The sequence below is a fragment of the Bactrocera oleae genome, chromosome 6 (genome assembly GCF_042242935.1).
Source record: "Bactrocera oleae isolate idBacOlea1 chromosome 6, idBacOlea1, whole genome shotgun sequence".
NCBI classification, from domain to species: Eukaryota; Metazoa; Arthropoda; class Insecta; order Diptera; family Tephritidae; genus Bactrocera; species Bactrocera oleae.
Window position 1 is genome coordinate 1,339,953 of NC_091540.1, and position 24,052 is coordinate 1,364,004.

At 31.8% G+C, this 24,052-nt stretch overlaps 1 protein-coding gene across 1 annotated transcript in view; it reads left to right on the forward strand.

Moving 5' to 3' along the window:
• Window positions 1-538: 538 nt before the first annotated feature.
• eg (eagle) overlaps window positions 539-24,052 on the forward strand; it is a 44,087-nt gene continuing 20,573 nt past the window's right edge. Inside the window, exon 1 of the mRNA XM_036358459.2 lies at window positions 539-766. The gene's annotated coding sequence lies outside the window, so the exon portion shown is untranslated. The remainder of the gene's footprint in view (window positions 767-24,052) is intronic.

Sequence of the window (24,052 nt, forward strand, 5' to 3'; positions counted from 1 at the left end):
TCTTTGAAATAAACATAAATAGCAAAAGTGAAAACCGAAAAGAGTTTTTAAAGCTTAAAAAAAGCTATAACTAAATATTGTAATATTTTGTTAAAAGAATTTTATATATTAAAATTTCATTTAAAGGAAAAAGGAATATCGAAGAGAATTTTTAAAGATATCAGAAAACGCCATAACTAAATATAGTATAATTTTGAACAAAAAACATATATATATTTGTAACAATTAAAGTGTTTAATAGTATGTTTAAACTGTAATATAATGAATCAATTATTTTATTAAATTAAAACTACAACAATATAAAATGTAAGACAAGCAGAGTCTCCACAAATAGGCTTTTAATATTCAAGCAGCAACAAATATTAAAAAAAAGTATAGAAAATTATTTTAAATCAACATGAAAACGTTGGAGGCTATTATATGAAAGGAAAAAATATGACAAAGTTTTCTGACTTCAAACTAATTTAAAAACAAAAATAAATATTATATTGTTACTTCATTAAACAAATAAAATAAATTCTAAAAAAAATATAAAAAGCAAAAAAAATTGTTTGACTTCAACTGCATTAAAAATTTTATATTAAATTCTGTTCTTGTATTATATATACAAATAATACAAAGAATGATAAACTAGTTTCAAATAAGTGGATATTTTTGCAAGTTTTAAAAAATATTGTGTTTTTTTTTCAAAAAGTGTTTCGGGAATAATTTCGTCATTTATGCGGCAGCAGTCAAACAGCTTTAGTCAATTTACAATAAAGAAAAGGTTAGTATCATTTGAATTTTTAGAAACAATTTTCTGCAGCACGGAAAATATTGCGCACTACACAATTCACCAGAAAATTTGGTTGTGTGTTAAATGTAATTTTTCTCTTAAATTTGAGCAAAGATTGCCGACAATGAAATTTTTTTTAAATATTAAAATATATAATCTTTCAAACGTTGCAGTTTGCTTTCCATGAGCCAGAAATAATATATAATAAAAAATATGTAATTGCATGCCATAAAGCCATTTTTATGCTGAATGTGAGCTTTTCATAATAAATAGATAATAGTTAAGTATGACTAAAATTTGTTTTGAAAACTTGGTATGTGTATTACTTAGCGACCCAAGGAAGTTAATGCTGCAGATGGACATAATCGGACTATTGCGATGCCCAAAAATACCCTTAATCATAAACCTAACAAGAAAACCCGTTAAGGTCGAAACTATAATACCCCTATCAGGTGTATTTTTATTGCAAATAGCAATCTTTGTATTGATTTTGATTGGTCAGTTCGTATGGCAGCGCGTCACGCTGATCATTTGTATATATTTTATAGGATCTCCGCCGTTTTCTTCTGCATGTTACAAACTTCGTTACAAACCTATTATATACTGTTGAGGGTATAAAAAGTGCCATAATTAGGACATAAATTGAATATAGCTTTATAAATAAAACTCTCATATCTCAACTATTCGAACAATTTGACACAAATTGTTTATATATTATTCACTTCACACGCTTTTATAACAGTTTAGATTTACACGAAATAGAAGGATTTCTACTGCTTTTTTACATGTTGCAACTGACTTCTAAAAACAGGCGAAATTAGATCATAACTTTTTAAACGCATTAACTTTTAATCCCTTAATGCCTATAGCTGATTATACCTATACCAAATATATTAGCAAATTTATAAATCTAACAGCTCATCTATTTTTGATAATAATGTGACTGTATGGTACTAAAAATAGATAACATCAGTTCTATACCTGCCTTAGACAACAAATACATAATCTAAGAATTTTCGACTAAGTTAATTTTACACCGTATATATTATTCCATAACTACTGATATTCATAGTGAATTATATTGGCTGAGTAATTATCCCGAATAGACATAGGTTGTGGGACATACTGCAGTTGGGTACGAGAACGGGTGAATACAGTCCATAAATTATTAAGCCCCATATTGGTCTTTAGGTATATTTGAATAAATCTGAAAATATTCCTCGCCTTTGATTTAGTTAAAGAAGACTGCTTTTTCAACTTGAAAATTATATACAAATTTTCAAATGAAGCAATGATTTTTATATTATTTCTTTAACCTTTCATCCATTGCAACTTTTCCTTTATAAAAATAAGTACTTTCTTTATTTAAGTTTTTTTCTGAATTTTGAATTTTTAACCAATAGTGAATATTTACGCTATTGGTGAAATAAACAATTTTATAAAATCAGAAAGACAGTTATTATATCCGAAAAAATTAGTAAACTTAATCTTATATACATCCCTTTAATTAATTTTAGACATACATTTATTTTGATGTTAAAAAATTTTAATTTTGGTTCAAAATTGACATCAAAAAGTTTTGACTAATGTCATTTAGAAAACTTTTTAAAATATCATTTAATAAATTTTTAATTATATTTTTTTATCACTATTATTTACTTTTACATAAGAAAAAATATTTTATTTAAAATTGTTTGAAAAAATATTTGTAAAAAATGTATATAAAAAAGTTTTTACACATGTCATTTACAAATGTCATTAAAAAAATGTTTAGTTTTGCTTTTTAAACATTATTTTTTTTACAAAAAAAAAAACATAATTAACTGTTTTCAAACATCAAACTAAAAAAAATATGCTTTATTATTAGTAAAACAAACTTAATCAAACAAATTGTGATGTGTGCTTTTTTACTAAAACTTATTTTAATTCAAATTTGTATTTTGTTTAAAATAATTTGTTTTCAAAAGCAACTAAATTTTAACTTATTTAATTTTTTTATTAGTTCTTCAAAAATTTGTGATCTGATTTTTGAAAAAATATATTAAGTTTTCATATTAATGGAAAAATAGTAACATATATGTTTACAAAAACAACCGCTTTTATTTTGTTTTTATTTATTTTTTTTCAAATTTTAAACTTATATAAGTAATGAAATATTCAGTTAGTGTTTTTTTATTTCAATTTAATTCAAATCAGTAAATGTGGTTTTATCAGTTTTTCAAAATTTTTCTTTTGATACCAAAACAATTTTTTTTTTAAGTTTGCTTATAATTTTATTTAAAAAATTTTTAAGTTTTGAAAAAAGATTTAAAATTTTATGTATATATTTTTTTTTAATTTAGAAGTTTGCTATATAATATTTCATACAAATTTTATATATACGAACTTATTATATTGCAGCTTCTATATAAAATGTTAATTTTTTTTACAGTTTAAAATTTTCATTACTTTTATTTAAGAAAAGTAAATATTTTTTTAATAAAAATTCTTGTGTGCCTTACAATAGTACTTTGCCAACCTAAAGAAGGATGATTTTTAGCGACCACTTAAGCACTTCACATCGTTAAGTCCCATCTTAGTATAGCCCTCTGCATCTACAAAGTTTCCACCCAAATCAAAGCAGCAATTTCACCAGCATATCTGCTTATCGCTTCTAATGGCCGCATGTGTCATCAACCCACAACATTAATATTTATGCATATTGCTAGCAATAAAATTTTGTTGCAAGTACCTGCCCACGAATTTAACTACTGCAGCGGCTTAAGGCAACCAAAGCAGCCACACCAGCAGAAAACAAAAACTTAAGTCTTAAGTAGCCACCTCGTGTTATGGGAAATTATTAAAAACAAGGGAAAAGCATATACATACATCTCAAGCGGGGCGCTGTGTGGCAAATGCCTAGTAGAAAGCGCACATTGCAACAAAGCAAGTACACAGAGGCGCACGACGCGCCAAAGACATTTCCTTGTACACAACGAATTTTAGACGCACAGCGCATTGTTCTCCAGCCATCCGGTAGCAGACACAGTCATTTCCGTTAGCAAGTGCCAAGGCACTAAAATTCTTCACTTGAAAAGCAGAAATGCGCTCGATTTGCATGCCGCGCACGTCAACGCACTTCAGTCAAACCAACAAAATTACAACAACAAAACGAAAATAATATAATAATTGTCAACGAAAAATAAATAAATAAAAAGAACGCAGACAACTGAATTATTTTGTTGCAACAACAAGTGGTCATTGGTTACTCTTGCCTCGACGACTTTTACTGCTTGTCTTTTTGCGTTACTTTACTGTACTTTTGTGGTGCTTTTACTGCAGTGTACAGACCCTTTTGTCGTCAGTGGCTTTGGCAGCACTTCTGTGTGGCAATAAAAATGCAGAAATGTAAATTAGGCGACTGCTGCTTGCTGCGGGTGTGCGACTTTTGTGGCAGACATTTTTACGCGTTTATTGTTATTATTGTTAGAGATAAATTAGTTGCTTTATGCATCATCGGTTATTAAGAAATATGTATCTTCTGGTAGCACATCGGAAGTTTAGTGCAAACACTTCATGTCTCATTTGACTCTCTGTTGTTGAAATCTTCGGCGACTGTTAGGAGGTCGGAGAGTTGTTCAGCGAATGCGTCAGCTCATCAATCGCTCAACCCATACTTTCTTTATGAAGTCTTAGGCCACCAGCAGGGTTGCAGTAGATCTGAGATTTTTTGTATATTTTTGATCTTTGAGTCCATCGAAAAAAAATTTAAAATAAAGCTCAGTGTTGAATTTAATTCTTGTTTCCCAAAAGTAGCAGTAAAGCTATAATACCCTTCACTGGTGCATCTTTTATAGCACCAAAGAGTATAAAAAGATAGTTATCCGATATCGGCGGTTCCGATAAATAAGCTGTTCCTTTAGAAGAAAAAGATGTCTGCAAAATTTCTGATCGGTATCTCACGACTCAAATCGTCACGCTAATCATTTCTGTATATACTTTAAAGTGTCTCCGCCGTTTCCTGTGGGTATTACACACAACCTGGCAAACTTAATATTGCCTGTTCAGAGTTTAAAGATATTGCAGACATAACTCTTAGTAAGATTATCAGAGATTAATTGAACTACTGTAGGCAGCTTTATCTGAGTTGGTGTTTTAAGCAGGAGTACTGAAACACTGTTATCATACTAAAACACAGTCGTTAGAATATCGTCAATGTCTGATTTTCAGCAGCAATTCTGGTCAACGATTTCTGCCTCATTTTCAATGCAAAATTTGTGTGATTTAATTTTGCTTTGGAGTTTTATTGTAGTCTTTAAATTAATTTGGGAACCCCTGGTCTAAACTGTAGCACTTCGTGTTTCTGTTGAATTATTTGTGCGATCGTTTCTAAACCTTGGTAATTTGTGCTTCTTTATTGTTGTTGTAAAACTGAAAATCTTCAACAAATAATTCTATGAAGTGTTGCTGAGTTTACGGTCCTTGGCCGTACGAAATCCGAGACCGTTCCGGCTACGTAGACCCGACTATCGTGAAACGATATATGTCTCTTCTTCGTGGTAGATTAAATTGTATTAACAGACTCCAAAAAGAGATCTTTTTATGATCTCAAGATCAATTACCTTATACTTGTATCCAATTTCAGTATTTGGAGTTTATTTTCGGTTATAGAACTCCAGCGAAAAATAAACTTCAAATACATCATAAAGGCTCATAATAATAGACCCTTTTTGTTGACGATGCTTAGTAGGGGATTGTAGAAAGAAGATACTGTAGAACGGGTTGACACCAGATTCCATTCTTCGGAAAATGTAATTCTTCAGGTAGGTAATAACGTTGGTAATAAGAGCAGACCATGTTTATAGAGATGGTATATAGACTCTATATTAAGGGTTATGAAGCCTCACAAAAATTCAGTGAAACAATCTACCTTTCCTTGCACAAGTTACGATGCTTTCTCGGAGCGTAAGTTAAAATCTTAATAATACGCAAACCTACAAAAACATTTAACCTTCCACATATCGAATTGTTCAAATGTAGTTAATATAATACAGTTTTGTTGTGTGTAGCAACAACAGCTATATAATAAATTGGTTTGTCGTGTTTTTAATTCTCGCAATTTGTAATGTAAAAAACCAGTTCAATTTGTAACTTAATTCCATGAATTGGAGCGAACAGTGTGTTGTGTATAAGAAGAAATTAATCTCGCCAGTTCGAAGCATTATCTATTATTGCTTTTATTGTTGTGGTTGCTTTTTAGTGTTACTAAACGGCAGAGAGATACAAAGTACGTGTAAATACAACAACAACTAAAACGGGATGCGCTATTTGCATATTAATTCAATTATATTCTACACACATACATATGCATAGTACTCACATAAATGTGATTAAGAAGTGTGATTGTGTGTATGTAAACACGTGTCATGCCGCGATTATTAATGCACTACAAGTTAATAGCAAAATGATCGCATTTTTATAAATAAATTGTCGTGGCTAAAAGGCAACCGGCTATATGCATGGAGAGAGACTACAGAAGACTATACACGCTCACATACCATATATATTTACATAAAAACATTAATTTCTAGTTAACAAAAATGCTATAGAAATTCGTTAGTTATACACAGAGCCAGGTATAATAAATTTGGCATGAAGTTTGTAACACCTAGAAGGAAACGTCGGAGACCCTATAAAAAAAATGTCAGTAAGTTTTTGAGATATAGATGTGATCCTTTTCTCCACAAGAAGCTGCTCGTTTTTCGGAACTACTGATATCGGAAGACTATTGAATATCAAAATCAAGTCCTTGTATGTAAATTTTTTTTACCTCACTAGATATCTCCATGAAATTTGGCACGAATTATTGACCAAGTCAATATTAACAACTCCGAACATCTAGTTTAGATGGCGCTACTATATCATATATAATATGTCTTCAGATTTAGTTATGCATATAGTTGCTATAACAATTGCAGCTGAGAAGGGTATTATAACTTCGGTGCAGCTGTAGTTAACGTTTTGTTTTTCTTATTTATTAATTTGTTAAGATATTTAAAAAATCTATGCCTATGTATGTGTGCGTATTATTCGTTTGCTAATGTGTTTGTCTGCATAGGATTAGCCGTAATAGCATTAAAACAAGCTTTGATAAATGTGCACCACTTATATATATATTTTTTTTGATAACATAATAAATAAGCGTTAGCAGCATAGCATTATGTCTTTTGCATTGTATCGCAGAAAAAAAAATAAATATATGTATTTATTTCGGTTTGGTGACAAAAACCAGCAGTTAGTTAGCTGCGCATGCGTCTGCGAACCGGTTTCATTAAAAATCTTTTGTTTCGGCCGGCGCTGCTGAACGAGCATAAGACATATGTGTTAATGTTTCTACAAATTGGTTATCTCATTTTCAATTTTAACACCTAATGCTCCAATTTTCCAGGCCTTTAGGTGCAATGTTGGCGCATTGGCAATAATTTATTATGGCTTTTTGAATCTTATTTATTCAAAAAAAATTTTTTTTTTGGTTTTTAATTCTATTTATTTTAGCTAAAAAATGTATTTTTATTTTTTTTTTTTAATTTTGAGCCATAATTTTATATTATTTATTCTATATTCTTTACTATGGCTTACGCATAAGTACACTCAAAATTAAATATGGCTCGAAAAATGTATTTATAATTAGAATACATATATTTATTTTCACAACTTCATATAAAAAAAAATTAAAAATAATTTTACATTATTTAAATTATGGTATTGTTTACAACGGAAGTGTTTTGTTGTTATTGTGTACAATATTAATTTTTCCTTTTGTATTTACGTAAATCATAAATTATTGCTTGACATTTGTTACATTGATAATGCCAACGGTTGCAGCTAAGTAACGGTATGAACACGTCTATGGCAGTGCACGCGCACACATGCATACGAAATGAGTATATAAACATGTTCTAGCAAAATAAATTTTATAAAAGAAAAAACAAAAAGTTGAATTCTAAATTATTCTATAGAAGAGCTAGTTCGAATGCCAACGTTTGAAAATTATTTTTTTTTTAATAAATTATACAATGTGTGTCTCAAAAAACGCAGATTTGAACTAAAATTACAAAAATATTTTTCAATTTATATTTGCTTTTAGTTTCTTGATATTACTTTACGCAGTCACCAAACTTCATTTAAAGATGTTATGTGGCTAGTTTATTTAAGTGAGCTTTGCTTTTATTGCAGATGTATAAATATATAATTCGCTACTTCTAACTATTTTCCATATATTAATTTCCATTCCTGACTCTCATAGCTGATCTCCTGCAAAGCAATGTGTCTGGCGCTAAGCAAGATTTTTCTCTTCAAAATTTTCTCCTGCAGCATTTTTATTATCGTCCACGGGCAATCAATTCTCCTGCCTTTCTATCCAACTTCTTTCAATTTCTCATTACCGCCTTTTATCTCTTCCTCCACTCCGCTAAGATGAGCTCAAGGTCACCACAAAAACTGTCATTGTCATTATTATTTCCCACAACGCAAATTTTTGTTTCGAATTCTGCAGACAACAACAACAAACCGCATGTATACACTTAACAACATCACAACTTGTCACCCAATCAAAGGGTAATTCAATAAAGCATAACAAAAAGCAAAACAATAAAGTAGCAAGGGAGGGAATAGAATTAAAACTGGAGTGCTCTCGAACTGTCAGCAGAGAAAATACTACAAAGCAATTGTTTAAGTGCATGGTCAAAGTACTTCAGCGTGTTATATTTGTAGCAGTTCGACAACTTTTTGTGAAGGAACAAAGCATAAGCGCTTTGAAGTACACCAATTATTATGCAAATTTTCTTTCACGCATTTTGTGCTCTAGTTTTTTTGAAACAACAAAAAATGTCTTTGTAAATGCAAAAAGCTGATTTTATATCTAATTGTATGTATGTATGATATTTTTTTACAAAAACGGTTACAGACACGTTTTAAATGGCAAAGGGTTGTTTGAAATTCCTCAAAGATTTTTTAACAGCCAAAAGTATAACATTAAAATATTTGCCAACATAAATTGTCTTTCTAATTTATATTATCATTTTTTACTTTTATTTTTTTGTTAAATTTCTGTGTGCCTAGTCCTCCGTTAAAAAACATTGTTAGTACAAAGGACCGAAATAAATCAAGAGTAACTCCTCTGGTAGCAGTTTAGTTAATGGTATATATATATATATATATATATGATATATGCAATTATATACCAAAAAAATATTTAAAAAACGAAAAAAAAATGTAATTACAAAAGTGAAAAAAATCTTTCCAAATATTAGTTTATATATTACGCTTATGAAAGGTTGCAGCCTCCTCACAAGTTTAAGTAATATTAAAATAAGTTTCATACTAATCAAAATATTTTTCAAAACAAAAAAAAATTAAACATCAAGTATAACCAAATTATCTTTTACTAACGATGACATTATAATAAAAAAAAATTTCAAAACAAAACAAAAACAGAAACTAACAAAAACTTGAAACAAGATTCGTAAATTTAACAAATTTTTTGACCAAATAAAATTAAATAGAAAAATTTTTAACATAAAAATATTTTTCACAAACAAAATATTATTTAAAAAGAATATTTTTAATATAATATTAAAACAAAATCTATTTTTACTGCGAAAAAAAGTATTTTTCTAGAAATCAAGTTCGTTGCTTAAGTCTTTTTCCAATTCATTTCTATTATCAAGACATAGCGCAAGTCATTACCATTTTCACCGATATGCCAATACAACTAGCAATCGAAGATCAGGGACCAAAGAGGCAAAATCACACTGTTATTGTTATTGTTTTTGTAATTGTTATGCGCGTTGTTGCTTCATTTTGTCTACGCCAAAGATAACAAAAAACAAAAAAAATATGCTAAAGCTTAAACCTCAGCACAGAATGCAGGCAGCGGGCGCTAGTGCACACTTATTCCTTCTCTGTATAGCTGAGTAAGTATACGTGTACGTATATATATTGATGTGTGTGTTGCTTTTATTTCTGCCACTACAACGACTGCCAGCTCCACTTGATTGCCAGTCCAGCATCCTTTGTTGCCGTTCGCAGCAATTCGGCTGTTCGCCTTTGTTTTTGTTATTGTTGTTTTGAACTTCTGGTCTTGGATTTTTCCAATGCTGCTTATTGTTATGCCTTCACTGTAATTTTTTCTCAATTCTCTTTTTTTTTTTGTTGCGTCGACTGATTGCAGGCACTTTGGCATTTATTTTATACGCTTCTGTTGTACCCTTTTGTAGGTCGTGGCCGTGCATTTGTTGTTGCTGCTGCCGCGCATTGGCAGTGATTTCACGCCACACGCTGCAACTACAAGCGACTTTCTTCCACTTTATTTAGTAGTTTTTTGCTTGCTGATTCTCAGCTTCTTCACTGTGTTGCTTCATTTTCATATACATATATGGTTGTTGTTGTTGTTGCCGTACGCTCCTTGGCCGGCATAAAACGGTAATTTGGCATTAAATTTGGAGCACTTATTGTCCGTTTGCAGGCGCTTGGTCGTGCTTTTTTTTTTATTGTGGTCGCAGCAGTTCGCTGTTATCATTTAATTTTTATAAGCACTTCTTATTTTTGTTTTTATATTTGTTTTTACTTTACATTGTTTCTGTATAATTTCTTGCATGCATTTATTGTTTCTCTCCCTCGCATTCGCTGCGATTTTATAACACGAAAACGCGCTGTTGAAATAAAGTTATAAAAATTGAGAACAACGTGCCAATGCAAGCAAATAGCGGCAACCAAATCGGGTTTCAAGTCCTTATTTTTGTTGCATTTTTGTGTTTTTGTATTTTGTTGTTGTTATTAATATTATTTGCTCGGGAAAAAGTGTAGTGGGTGTATTGTGCGCACATATTGCCACATATATCCGCGCTTTAAATTCCATTTACAAATTCAAGATCTGTGCATACAAAAGACTTAAGCAACGAACTTGATCATCGTTTTTCGGAGAAATGATGAGTTAATACATAAAATTAATCATATTTCGCAACTTTATTGTTATAAGAGTTTAGTTATGTGGTAAGCGTTATAAAATAATACTTGAAAATTACACTGTGCAACATATTTTTGTTTAGAAATGTTTAATTATTTCTTAATATTTATCATATACGCTATATTAATAGTTATCAAAGTTTATTGAAAAAAAAAACTTTTGCAAATTGCACTGTGCAACAAAATTTTTTATTATATTGAATAATGGCTGGACTTTTACTACTGGGATTTTGATCGAATTGATAAAATTTCAAGTGAAATCGAAATGTTTTATATTAAAATTTTTTTTTTTTAATTTATTTCAAACATTTGTTTTATCCAAATGAGTGTTTTCGAAAATGCAAATTGATTTACCTGCGTCAAAATCGAAGTTATCACAATCACATAGATATAAGTAGTAATAAAAACATATTAACAAAAGACTACTTTAACAAGTTAGTAAATGTAATGCTAATACTCGACGTAATAACTGCTATTAGTATTTAACATTTATATAAAAAATAGTATCAAATATATTGAAATTACAAATTAATTACAAATTAAAAGTTTATAAACTTACGCTGTGCAGCAAAGCTTTTTCGCAAAATTTTTAAAATCTCTCACTCTTAATGAATAACCGCTTATTGGTTATATAAGCTATATAAATTTATTCTGATCAAAACGCTTTTCACTTCAGTTGATTGGAAAGTTCAAAATACGTTTTTGTTTAGATATTAAGTGTTGTGCTGCGATATTCAAAGTAAAAAAAAAATATTTTTTTCAAAATTTGTTTATATTATTATTTTTTGTAAATAACATAAATCTTCTACCAAAAACATAAGTAAACGACTTGACTAACTCTTTAACTTCAATTTTATAACTCTGTGCTCTCACATATCAAATAAATCTTATATATAGTTGAGCTTCGCTCTTCTCCCTCTTTCCCAACACTTTTTTCATTTCACTTCCGTATTTCACGCCAAATTAAAAACATTACTTTTTATTTGCTTTGCCACCACTTCGCGCTGCTTTTCTGCTTGCGTTGTAAGCTAAAATATTGCTGCCCACTTTTGTTTGCCTCTGCTGGCATACCTTTTGATTTGTTACACTGCCTACATGACAGTTATTAATAATTGTTATTAATTTGCTTTGCCTTTATTTAGTTAGCTTTGCAGACGACCTGATTTTATTTGATGCAACATTAAATATTTTAGTTTATAGTAGAGAGCCTGAATGTATGGTATGTATGTATAATTTGTTTTTGATCTTTTGTTATGGTGAACGCCTTCGATAATATAAAAATTGTGAAAAGCATAAACAAGTTAGAAAACCAAATAGAAAACATATTAAAATTTTAAGTAAAACTTAATAAATTTTTTTTAATTTTTTGGTTTCAATGCCACAATTTTCAGTTTTGCCACCAGCGCCTCATTTTGCTTCCAATAAATATTTAGCTATTGCTATCTCTCACTGCCACTTGCATTTAATTTTTCTTACCCAATTTAATTTTACATCACAATTTACCGTTACATATCTAATTTCAAATGTTGTTAACATTTTCTTAGCTCTTTTAAAGAACCATTTTGATATTCATATTTTTGCTTCCATTTAAATTGTATAGCCTTGGCTGACGTCATACTTTCATATCGTTTACAATATGAGCAACAAAAACATTATACAGCAGTAAAATTAATACTTCATAAATTTAGCATAACAAAGAAAGCATCTGCAAAAATGTTCTCCTTAGCACATAAAAGAACGGAATGTTCCTTTCAAGTCCGCATTGTTTTATTTTTATATTTAAAAGTGATGCGAATTAGCTTTAAAATGGCATTGCTAACACAGAGGTAATTTTTATGTTAATAATAGTGAACGAATTTCTAAGAGATACTATTGTAATTTATATCAAAAATAAAGTCTGCTGCTCTATACCTAGAAAAATAGCTTGGCATATATTGAAAGCAATTTAAGTTCCAATACTACCTACTTGGCACATGCTGCTTTACTTTGGCAGCAACCATCTTTATAACACCACAATCGAAAGCTTGATTTTTATTTACTATCTCAATATATAGGGAAATATATTTTGCAACGTTCATTTCAAAAGATGCTCTCAACAGGTGTGAAACCAGAAACCCTTGTAATAAAATTCTTATTTATATTTCATGCTCTTATATAGTGGTATGAAATTTAAGGCATGTTTACACAAAATTATCGGCCCAGCAGTTTTATTTACTTTTATTACCACTGTACACAGTAGTTGAAAATATCAGCTTTTTAGTATAAAAATGAGTTTGGCAATTCTGCAGCAAATTTTGCTTACTCCTGTGTGAAAAGAATTTTACTTTTAGCATAATAATTTCTTAGTCTGGCCAAAGTTATTTAATTTTTTAGAGATACAAAAAATGCATTTCAGCGATATTTTTCGGAAAATTAAAATAGCAACAAAGTTACTCCAAAGTGACGACTGTGTGACCTCAAAGATAATTTATTTAATATTTAAAACAATTTTTTGTTTAGATTTTAGTCCCAAAACTCTTATATATAAATAATTAGCGAATTTTTAAACCCAAGAACCGAACTGAAATTTTAAAATTAAGTTTTTAACCCTAAAAATTAAAAAATTAAATTTTAATTCTAAATACGATACAGTATGGAAAAATACTTTACTTCCAAGTTAATATACCAAAGTAAAAAACGGATTTCAAAATATTTCGCACTTTTTGTTCTAACATTTTGGTTATATTTTTAAAGGGAAAGCCAGTTTTTTTTAATTAAATTTCAACATACCTACATTTGTATGTAGCTTAACACTTTTTGTCCTATTTACATTTAATTACTTTAAACTGTAGTGTTTTAGTTAGAAATATGAACAGCTTTCCTTTCTTTACTCCTTTTCGTACAAGCTTTTATGTTGCAAATAAAAATTTTTACTGCAATTTTCGAATTAAAAAAAAAATAATATCAATTTCGAAATCTGACTTTGGGCTCAATATATAAACTTCCAATTTCTAGTTTCAATTTGGGAATTTAAAAATAAAGTTTAATTGAAAAATCTAAATTATTTTTTAATCCAAAATTTCTTACCAAACTCTGACCATCAGTTAAAAAATAAACTTCCTCTATAATAAGTAACCTTCCAGTAAAGTATGCGTTAAATTATATTCTTAGACAGCATAATTACTAGTATATTAATTTTGAGATTATTACATTTTTATTTTTTCATGTTATATACACGTGTACGAGGTTTGTTTGTGGCTACCATTTAACATAAAAATTTACAAAAATAAATAAATAAAAGCAATACTGGCGGCGTTAGTTGACAAAAATTTAACGGAAATATATTATTTTTAAACACCCAAATGTTCAAAACCCCACACACCTCGTTTACCTTCCTTTGATTTAATGATACTTCTGCAACTACCAGCATAACCTGATACTTTCACATTCAACGCTTTTATCTAGTTTTTCCAGCGAAAAATTGCATTATAAGCCACGCCTCCACAGTACATTCGTGTATTATAAATCACAAGTAAGGCAATGGCAAATAGCTCTCCTTGCGCGCCCACGTTGGCCAACCATAGTGCGGCACTTAGCAGCGCATTTAGCGTATCTGTATGTATTGGTGTTTTCTGGCTCTCTATGAATATGCAATTAAAAGCATGAACGCATCACAAGCGCTGGTCAGCGGCAGTGCAATTGGTTATGCAAATATGCGCGCATTTACATAAAATTGATGTCTATGAGAACATGACGTGATACTAAAACAACAAATGCCATTCTGTTAGCGCTAAGCAAGCTAAGCAAACAACGCATCGAGGGCGCATCACTGTTTATTGCACAACTATGTAAATTGCTGATTTGCAAATGCGAAATACTGCTGTTAGTACATAAATATTTGTGGCTAATTAATTGAGAATTGGCGCAGAGGGCAGCAAAAGTTGCAGGTGATAATGCATAGGAGAGGGAGAATAGAAAAATCTTTGGGTATAAGATATGGAACTACTATTCTGTCTTATAAAACCAGATTAATCTGGATAATAGTTGGATGGAATGGATTTATTATTATATAACTTTGACTTTATTACAAATGTAAATAACGGAAATGCTATTTTAACCTCATTTTATAAGTAGTTATGACCGAATAGGAGAAGGAATTGAAATAGAGAGGAGTGAAGTGAACTAGAAATTGTTCACTGTTCCAGATATTCTTTACCTTTGATAAAGATAAACAACAATATCATATAGAATCAGTGTTATCCTCATCCATATTAGAGAGCAATTTCATTAATTTTTGTAAGGATCTGCAAGAGTTGTTAGAATAAATGTTTTTTAAACTTATTGGCAGTGAGCCCAAATTAGTTCTACGGCGCATCGGGCTTGCGACGTCGGATTTTGATTTGAAAAATTCATATAGTGGCATAAATATAGATATATACTAAAGCTAAAGCCTTTTTCATAAAATTTGTTAGGCAATTAGACAAACCAAACCAAACAATTAGAACAAACAATATGAATTTAATATCCGTATCGTATCCTTGTTGATTGCTTTTCTGCTAACCCTTGAAATTTTGAATTTTTGATTTAAGTGCTTACTTTTGTTAACAAATAGAAAGAAACAATCTAAGTATTACAAAAATCCGCTCTGAACAGTGGGAACCAGCACCAGCATTTGCAATTTTTTTCCGGCCGAACTTAATTTAATTTCTAATTATTTTTAATTATTCAGCACTATGTTTGACTGCTGTTGCTTCCTAAAGTTATATCTGCTTTCTATAAAAAAGTGTTGCAGTTAAAATATATAATTATATGTTAACATATATAATTAAATGTGCATATTTCCAATCATTAAAACCGACTGGGTACGCTGATCTTCTAGCTACTAAAAAAAATTCTTACTTTAAATGATATATTTATCTAAATACTCATAGATGGGAATTCCGAAAACTAATTTTGTGCCGTGTCATATAATTAAAGACCCGTTTGAATAATTCCACTCACCAGAACGGCGCACAGACGCCAGAGCGTGAGTCATATTTTGTTGTTTACGCCGTATTTGAGAATATGGAGTAATGATTTAACAGTTATTTGATGCGCTCATATGCCATATTTGTTGTTTTATTGCTATTTAAATGTATTTTAATGCTAATTTTGTTGCATCATTTAGCGAACAAGCATATTTGGCAGCCGGTGTTGACTGGTTTCGCGAAAAGAAACGCAAAATAAATGAGAAAACAAGTGACTGAGATGAAAGTGTGAGATTAGGAACAATGACAAGAAGATTTACTGTGAGAAAAAATGGGTATAGGGTTCGAATAATGTTATTTGAAATTAAGTAATTTAGCATATATATGTTATTAGATAAAAATTATAAACGGATCCGATTGCAGTTTTTTATGGACAAGAAATTATTGCACATATGCTATATACTGAATGTATTCGAATATTTGTTGGAAAGCCTTCAATTGAACAATTTTTTATATAAAATAAAAAACGGTTAGTTTTCTCTACGCTCCAGAGTAACAAATTTAAACATTTTAATGAATTGACCAGCCATTAACATCATTCTTTATTATTACCGCTTTCTTTGCAGTATACCTATATCCCTTAGATGTGAAAACAGAGTCCATAATGAAGTTTTTGGTAATACTTCAAACCTAGTGCCAAGTAAATATAAATATATTTTTATTTATAATCGACTTCAGCGCCATCTAGCGGCAGCTTTTTTCACGAATCCTCCCTTTCTTTATCTCTTACCAATATAAACAATGAATATGGGTACTACCGGATCATTAAATACGGTGTTAGAAATTAATTTGATAATTTGCCTGGCGCAAATTTCTTTTGTCTTGCCAGTCTTTCTCGAGTATAATTTAAGGTAGATCAATTGTAGTTTTTTTGTAATAATTCGAACTTCACGTCATTTACCGAAGGACTTTCGTTGGGATTTCTTTCAGTTTGAAGAACGAACGTGTATCATTTGAATGATTATTGTAATAAATAGATTTTGGCGCTACCTAGTCTAGAGATTCGATAGTGCATTTTCATTTCTCTTATCTGGATATATCTAGAATTTGCCCAATATAGAACCAAAAATACGATTTTTGTTAATTATTCGATTTCAGCGCCACCTACCGAAGGTATTTATCATAGGCTTAGCTCCTTTTTCCTTATTTCTAGAATATTTTCTGGAATATAAGCCTTATGAATCATTACATACGTTATTCGTTATGTACCATTCATACAGGATCAGCGTGGAGAACTGCGTTGATTCAGCCATATCCGCTTGTCCGTCTGTCTGTATATACACGAAATAGTTCCTGAGTTTTTGAGATATCACTCTGAAATTGTGTACCCGTTCTTTTCTCTCTAAGAAGTAGTTAATTTGTAGTAACGGCCGAAATCGGACTACTACATGATATAGCTGCCATATAAACGGACCGATCCAGCTCAAGTCCTTTAATAAAAAACTTTTTTATTCAAGAAGATATCATCACGAAGTTTGGCATTGATTATTAACCTAAAAATGCTACAGTATCTGAAAAATTTTTCTAGATCGGACTACTATAATATATAGCTGCCATATAAACTGAACAATAAAAATTAAATTCTTCTTTATTTGTAAAGAGTATTACAGCTTCGTTCAACCGAAGCTAATAGTGTGCCTTGTTTTTTTTACTTTCCGTTTGGTTCAGAACCAATACCAAAATTGGTTATATAAAGGTATGAACTAACCCAAACATTGTACAAAAAGGTTATATGAAAAAAACTAAGTGAAAAATCCTTCGAAATATTTTACGCTTGGATATAAAAAAGCAAAAGGCACTACCACAACGCTACAGTTCCATTTTGCCACCTTGTGTAATTTTTCAAACACCCGCTTCAACACTAAATTTATCATAACATCGCGCTGATCGACACGACTAAGCGTCCAGTGGCGAGTAGCCAGCACGTTTTGGCAATTTTCGACGTCATTAACCTCGCTAAGGTGCACCAAAATGCTGATGCAGCACAAATACACAAAAACCTATGTATATATGTATGTATGGGTGAATATGTGTGTGTCTGTGTAGAACAATCGTAGGAAGCAATAAAGGAGCGAAATACTTAGAAATAGCAGAATATGCAGGCTATAAGGGCCACAAAGTGACAACAGTACGACAAATGTCATTAGTTGCTGGACAAAAGTTGCAACAGCAGCAGCAACAGCTAATGCATCTTCTGCCTCCAGAAGCAGACGCTATTTTCTAATGCATCACGCTATTAACTTAACAATAAGTGCATGCACACAAGCACACACACACACGTAAGTGCATAAAGGTGGCTACAACAACACCTGCCACCCAAAAGCCGCAAAACCTTCAATGGTTGCACTCATTTTGGCAAAACCTTGCTTTGTATTCCACACACCCACCGCAGCCAACGCCTCAGCTGCCACAGTGGCATGTTGCAAGTACTGCTAGTGCATAGTGCAACATTTGCTTTGCGGTTATTTTATTGTACCGCAACGTTTTTGGTCGTGAAGTTGATGGAAAAATTGTCACGGTTCGCCCAAACTCATTGTCAGCGCGAGAATAAAGCAGTTGCCACAAATAAATAAAGTAATGCAGCAACGTGTTGCAGGCTAGTCGTGTTGGCTGTAGCAACTTATTGCCACTCTTTAACACTTTGCGTTGCAGCCACAGTATGCGCTGCAACATTTATTTCAATTTTCCAGCGCCTTCTTTGGCACGCTGAGGGCTCAACGCAGGTCTTTCTGGGTAAGCGCGTTACAGTTTCTACCAGCTTTCTTGTTGTTTTTGTTGCTGTCAATTTAGTCAAACACTTGCTGTCACCTTTGGTGTCCATTAGCGCGCCCGTTTATATGCAAAGTGTAAGCACGACGAGAACATTATCGTTGCCACAGCATCATGCAACGCAGCAGCCGCTACAGCGTTGGCAGGAAATGCACGGCGGCGAGCAGTCAGTCAGCGTGCCACACAGCAGCTATATTAGATCACTAAGTGATTGCAAAGATCATGATTGTGTTGTTGTCGTTGTTATTATTGTGTTACCTCAATGAAGGTGCTGGTGTTGTTGTTAGTGGCGTTGTCGTTGGTGGTGGTCGCCCTCTTTCCAATGCTCGACTTTAGGCGCAGAGATGCGATTTCCACATAATGACTGCATTTGCTACCGCGTAGCTCAAGCTGCTACTAATATATTTTTCTTTTTGTATGTGTCTGCCACCTGCTGTGGTGTTAAGCACTTTGCCAATTGCAGCGTTCACTGTACAACGCCCTTCGTGGTGCGGCAAAACGCTGCTCTAATCGCCGCCAACTAACTGTAATTCAACGTTTTGTGGAAACTGGGGTCAAGTAAGGTGTCAAAAAAGAGGAAGTCCAAATGTATCTGACTATATTTATTTATATATATTTACCGTTGTCATATATACAAGTATATAGCACAAGATATAAGGAAAGAAACCCAGGAATAGCAAAAAAATCAGGTTTCTTAAGCGCCTATAATTTTTGAAAATCGAATGACAAAACAAAATTGCATGAAAAGTCTCTCGATTATTACAAACACAGTTGAACTAACACCCCCAGAGTATCTTGAAGGGCTCCAGGACCCAGGATAATTAAAAAACACGGCTGGGTCGATTTAGACATGTTCTTCTGTCTGACCGTCTGTTAAGATATCGATCTGAAATTTTGCACACATCCTTTTCTCCCCAAGAAGTTCTTGTATAGAATATTTTGTACTCATGACGTGTATGGTATTATTTCGAAGTTAACTTAAAATAATATTCTTTCTTGGTTATACCTACTTTTTGTCACGTAAAATGTGGCTCAAGTTAGGTTGTATTAGGTTGAAAGTCGATCGTGTTATAAGCGTCAACAAGGATCACACTTAGACAGCTTATACGCGGACAGCGGAGAGCCAGTTCGTTCTGATATAGTTGTAACAAGGATGCCCCCTCGGGCAAACTGATGTCAGACTTCGAGTCTGAAAATAAAGTAGCTTGCTGCTATTGATGGTTAGAAGAGAAGGTCATTTACTACCATATATTGTTTTATGATAAAAAAAATATGTGTTTATATTTTCTGCACTAGCATGGGTTCCCCTAAGAAACCAGTTTACCAAATATACAAACCTTGATTCATAAGCAACTTGAATGTTTAGCAAACACACAAACCATTTTCATGATGTGACTTGGTTGACTACCTAGTAAATGAACATTTTCTAAGAAATCAAAGCGCTGAATATCGAATTCGAACGAAGTTTTTAATTTTGGCACATCACTTTCTCGACACCGTACAACGTTTTCAACCAATGAAAAAAGATCAGTTGATAATTTTTCTAATATTTAGCAAATTTGCCATAACTCACTACAAAGAATGATATTTCAAGTTAAAAGCAATAATATAATATGCCAAATTTAACATTTACTAATAATAATTTAATAAAGATTTAAATTTAGTACTCACATTTCATTTGATTTGCTTCTGAATGCTTTAGTTTAAATTTTGTTGAGGTTTCGCCGTATACATCCATTCAAATAAACAAAATGTTTAAAATAAGCAACTATTTTTTAGATATTTTTTTTTAGAAAATTTTATTTCTATTTATATGAGAAACTTTGAATGCTCACAAACACCTTTTACAATGATGCTAAAAATACTGCCTTGGTAAATTTTTTCTTTCATTTTAATCCATAAATAAGATTTTTTTTTGGATCACCCTGATATATAAATATTACAAATGTCAAAAAAAAAAACAAGGAACCAGTTTTGGTATTAAACTAAAAGCAAAAATTCGCATCTTGTTCACAAAAGTGTGAAATAATAAATGTATTTTGCAACTGAATTTTTTTATTTTCAGAAAAGTTGGCAAAATTTTTTAACAACACTAACAAATCATTATAAAAATATCGATTGTTTGTATAAAGAAAATTTTGAATAATTATTATTATGTATATTTTTTTATTGATAATACAATTATTATTATATTTGATTGTTGTTTACTAGGTTAGTAAAGTCAATAAAAAAATTTAACTCAATAAAAAATATTACTCAAACTGCAAATTTTAGTAAAAACTTAACACAATAGTTTCGAATATTGCTGCGTATACCATAATCATAACAATTAAAAATATGTGGCAATAAAACCTGCCACCGTGCAACACTGTCGCATCACTGTAGACCACCCACATGCCAACACAAGCATGTCAGACGCCATTTTCGCAGTTTTTTGTTATTTTTGCAGCCACATTTGCATGGCCAAACACTAGAGTAAGACAAATAGAAAGGCCAAATAACACAAATGAAAATATTAATGCAGCACGTATACATGCAACATGCTGTATGGACACTTGGAGTACGCGCAAAAATGAAAAGAAAAGATACAAACTAAAATCAACAAAAAATGCGCAGAAAACTGAAAGCAATAAGCAGTACGCTAACGAAGTAATGAAAAATATTGCATGCGAAACTAAGAACGAAGTGGCAGAGACAGAACTAACTTTAAACACTTTTTTTATTTGGTTTTTTATTATATTTTTTTTTAACACAAAACGCTTGCTAACTAACGCTATTGACCCACCATTGCGCCACACACGTAAATTAATCGCTTTTTATTACAATTTTCAAGCTTAGTGTATATATGTATGTGTGTGTTGTGTGTTGGTTTCTCTCTGGTGTCTAACCTAGCAGCTCAGCGACTGGTCGCACGTTGTATGTACGAGCATATCGCCCCGTATATGTATCGCATAGCGCACTCACAAACGTGCTAATAATTATAATGGCAATAGCACAAGCGTTTAACAACAACAAGCAACAATTACAACCAGCTCATTGCGCGAGTAGCTAAGTAAAAATAAATTGTAATTTTTTCAAGCCAACGAGTTTGTCAAACAAGCGCATAGTTTTTGCCGCCATGACAGTTGTGGCTACACAGGCGCCATTTAAGCGCTGACCAATAAGCGTTGGGGAGGTTGTTATTGATACAGTTATATATCTATATACACTATCATATAACTGCATGACAATTATAAATTTATTTTTATTAATTTTATAAACATTATTTCTTATTAAATATATAGTTTTAAATGAGTTTTATAGTACGTTCCCAAGCAAGTTCGTTGCTTACGTCTATTGTTTGCAGCTTCTTGTTACTTAGAAACTTGATTCAAGGTTTTGAATTCATGTTTTATTAATATTTCTGAGTGATTTCAATACCTTTAGTGCATTATTGAGCGATAAAAAATCATTTAATTTACAATTTGAAATGAATTATTGGATTTTCACATCAAACTGGTATAAAAGTGCGCCGATATACTAGAAACTTAACTGTTATTATTAAATTCATAAATTTAAGAATAGGAGAGATTTTACTTACTAGTTTACTTTTAGGTAAGCTTAATCTGGCGAGTTTCAGAAACTCGCTTTAATGTCTAAAAGCTTCCTTAGACAGGCATGTATAGACAGTTCCAATCATTTTATACATTTTGCTCTTTGCTAAAAGAATTTCCCCCACCGAATATAATGGCTGCTAAGCATTGTCCTAACATTCCTTGACTTTTCTCATTTTACTCCAATTAAGATAACTGCACATTTATGTTTTTCTCTTATTTGACTTTGTTTATTAACCTTCGCGGTCAGCTTGCCACAGCCACTGTCAGCTCATACAACCCATCTGAAGATTTATGAAATATGTCCCATATAAAAAATACAAAAGAATAAACCTCACAAAAACGACACAACAAGTTGTTGCAGCACCGCAGCACACAAACAAAAGCGAAAATTGACAAAAAATTAAAAACAAAATTTTCAAAAAAAAATTAAAAATAGCAAAAACAATACATACCGTATATACAATTGCAGTGCAACATTGCAATGACATCAATTTCCAATCAACGGCATCATCATTCACATCATCGACCTCATCAACACTTCTTCACGAACCAATTCCATTAAAAAATCTCACGATTTTCTTGTGTTTTGTGTGCGCCGCGCGCGTCGACGCGACAGCGCTGCCAAAGCCACACAGCCACCTGAGCGATTATGGCAAAAGTTAGGTTAGACTGTTGGTGACTGTTGTTACCATGGCACAGCCTGAGGCATTTTTTCCGCGCCGCTGCAACAAACAAACAATCAAGCAGCCAGGAGTTGTAGCTCATTTTGCCAACAATGTTTGTTATTGTTGTTGCACGTTTAAATTTTTTTTTTTAATTTTTTGCTTTGCTGCGGCGCATAATCGCAATCGTTGCCCATTTATTTCACTTTACCGAAATGCCCACTGAATGTGCAGCTCGCTACGAAAGGCTGAAACAAAAGCAAAACAAAAACTATGAAAACAGTCCACAACCAAAAAAACAACAACAAAATTAACAGCTACAAACATTAGGTGCAACTGAACAAAAGTTAAAAAAGCTAAGTGGTGCAGCAAACGCAAAAAAAAATTGAAAAGAAATATGAAAATATATCGAAAAAAAATTAAAAACGAGGAAAAAATAAAAAAGGGAAAATTAGAAAAAAAAAAATATTGTAAAAGTATAACAATGTAAAGCCTGGGAATTTTCATCCTTTAGCGGTTTAATGGCAGCGCTGCTGCTTGTTGCTGTGCCTGCCTGCAGCCTTTGTTGCCTTCTCTATCTTGTCTACATGCCTTTTCTGCTGCCCCGTGTTGCTATAGCTGTTGCATCTGCTTAGCAATAATAATTCAAATGATTGTCAATTTAAAGTTGGCAGCCGTGCAACCAGCAATTCCAAGCAGACAAGCTGACTCACAGCAAAACGTTCGCTGGCCCAGCGAAAAACTGCCAATCAGTCGGTGAGTTAGTTTATTATGATGGCTTTTGATACTTTGGTGTTGTTGTTATTGTGGCAAGTACTAAATAAGGTGACCAGGTAGTAGCATACTGAGTGGCTGCTAAATTCCTGCTTCTAACGTCAAAGTAAATTTGGATGTCTTAGAACCCTTTATATTGATCGCACTTTTCATGAAAAGGAAACACAATTTTTTCTTGAGTAATACTAACTAAATAAATAATAGTAAGTACTAACAAGATTTTTATCGAAAACTTCTTTAAAGGGAAGGAGGTGGAGCAGTCGCTAGAGAATAGGCGTAGTGAGCATTTTCAGGGTCGAAGCTAGGGAGAAGCTGGAAAGGGGGTATTCTGTAATGAACTCTCCGTCAAGCTAAGCTTTAGGCGACCGGACTGCTGTAGTGTCTTTCAGCCAGTGGCTGCTATTAAAGTAGCACTAGACGTACTGCTCTGAAATGGGTGGTTTGTTGAAAGAGTTGTTGGGGAGA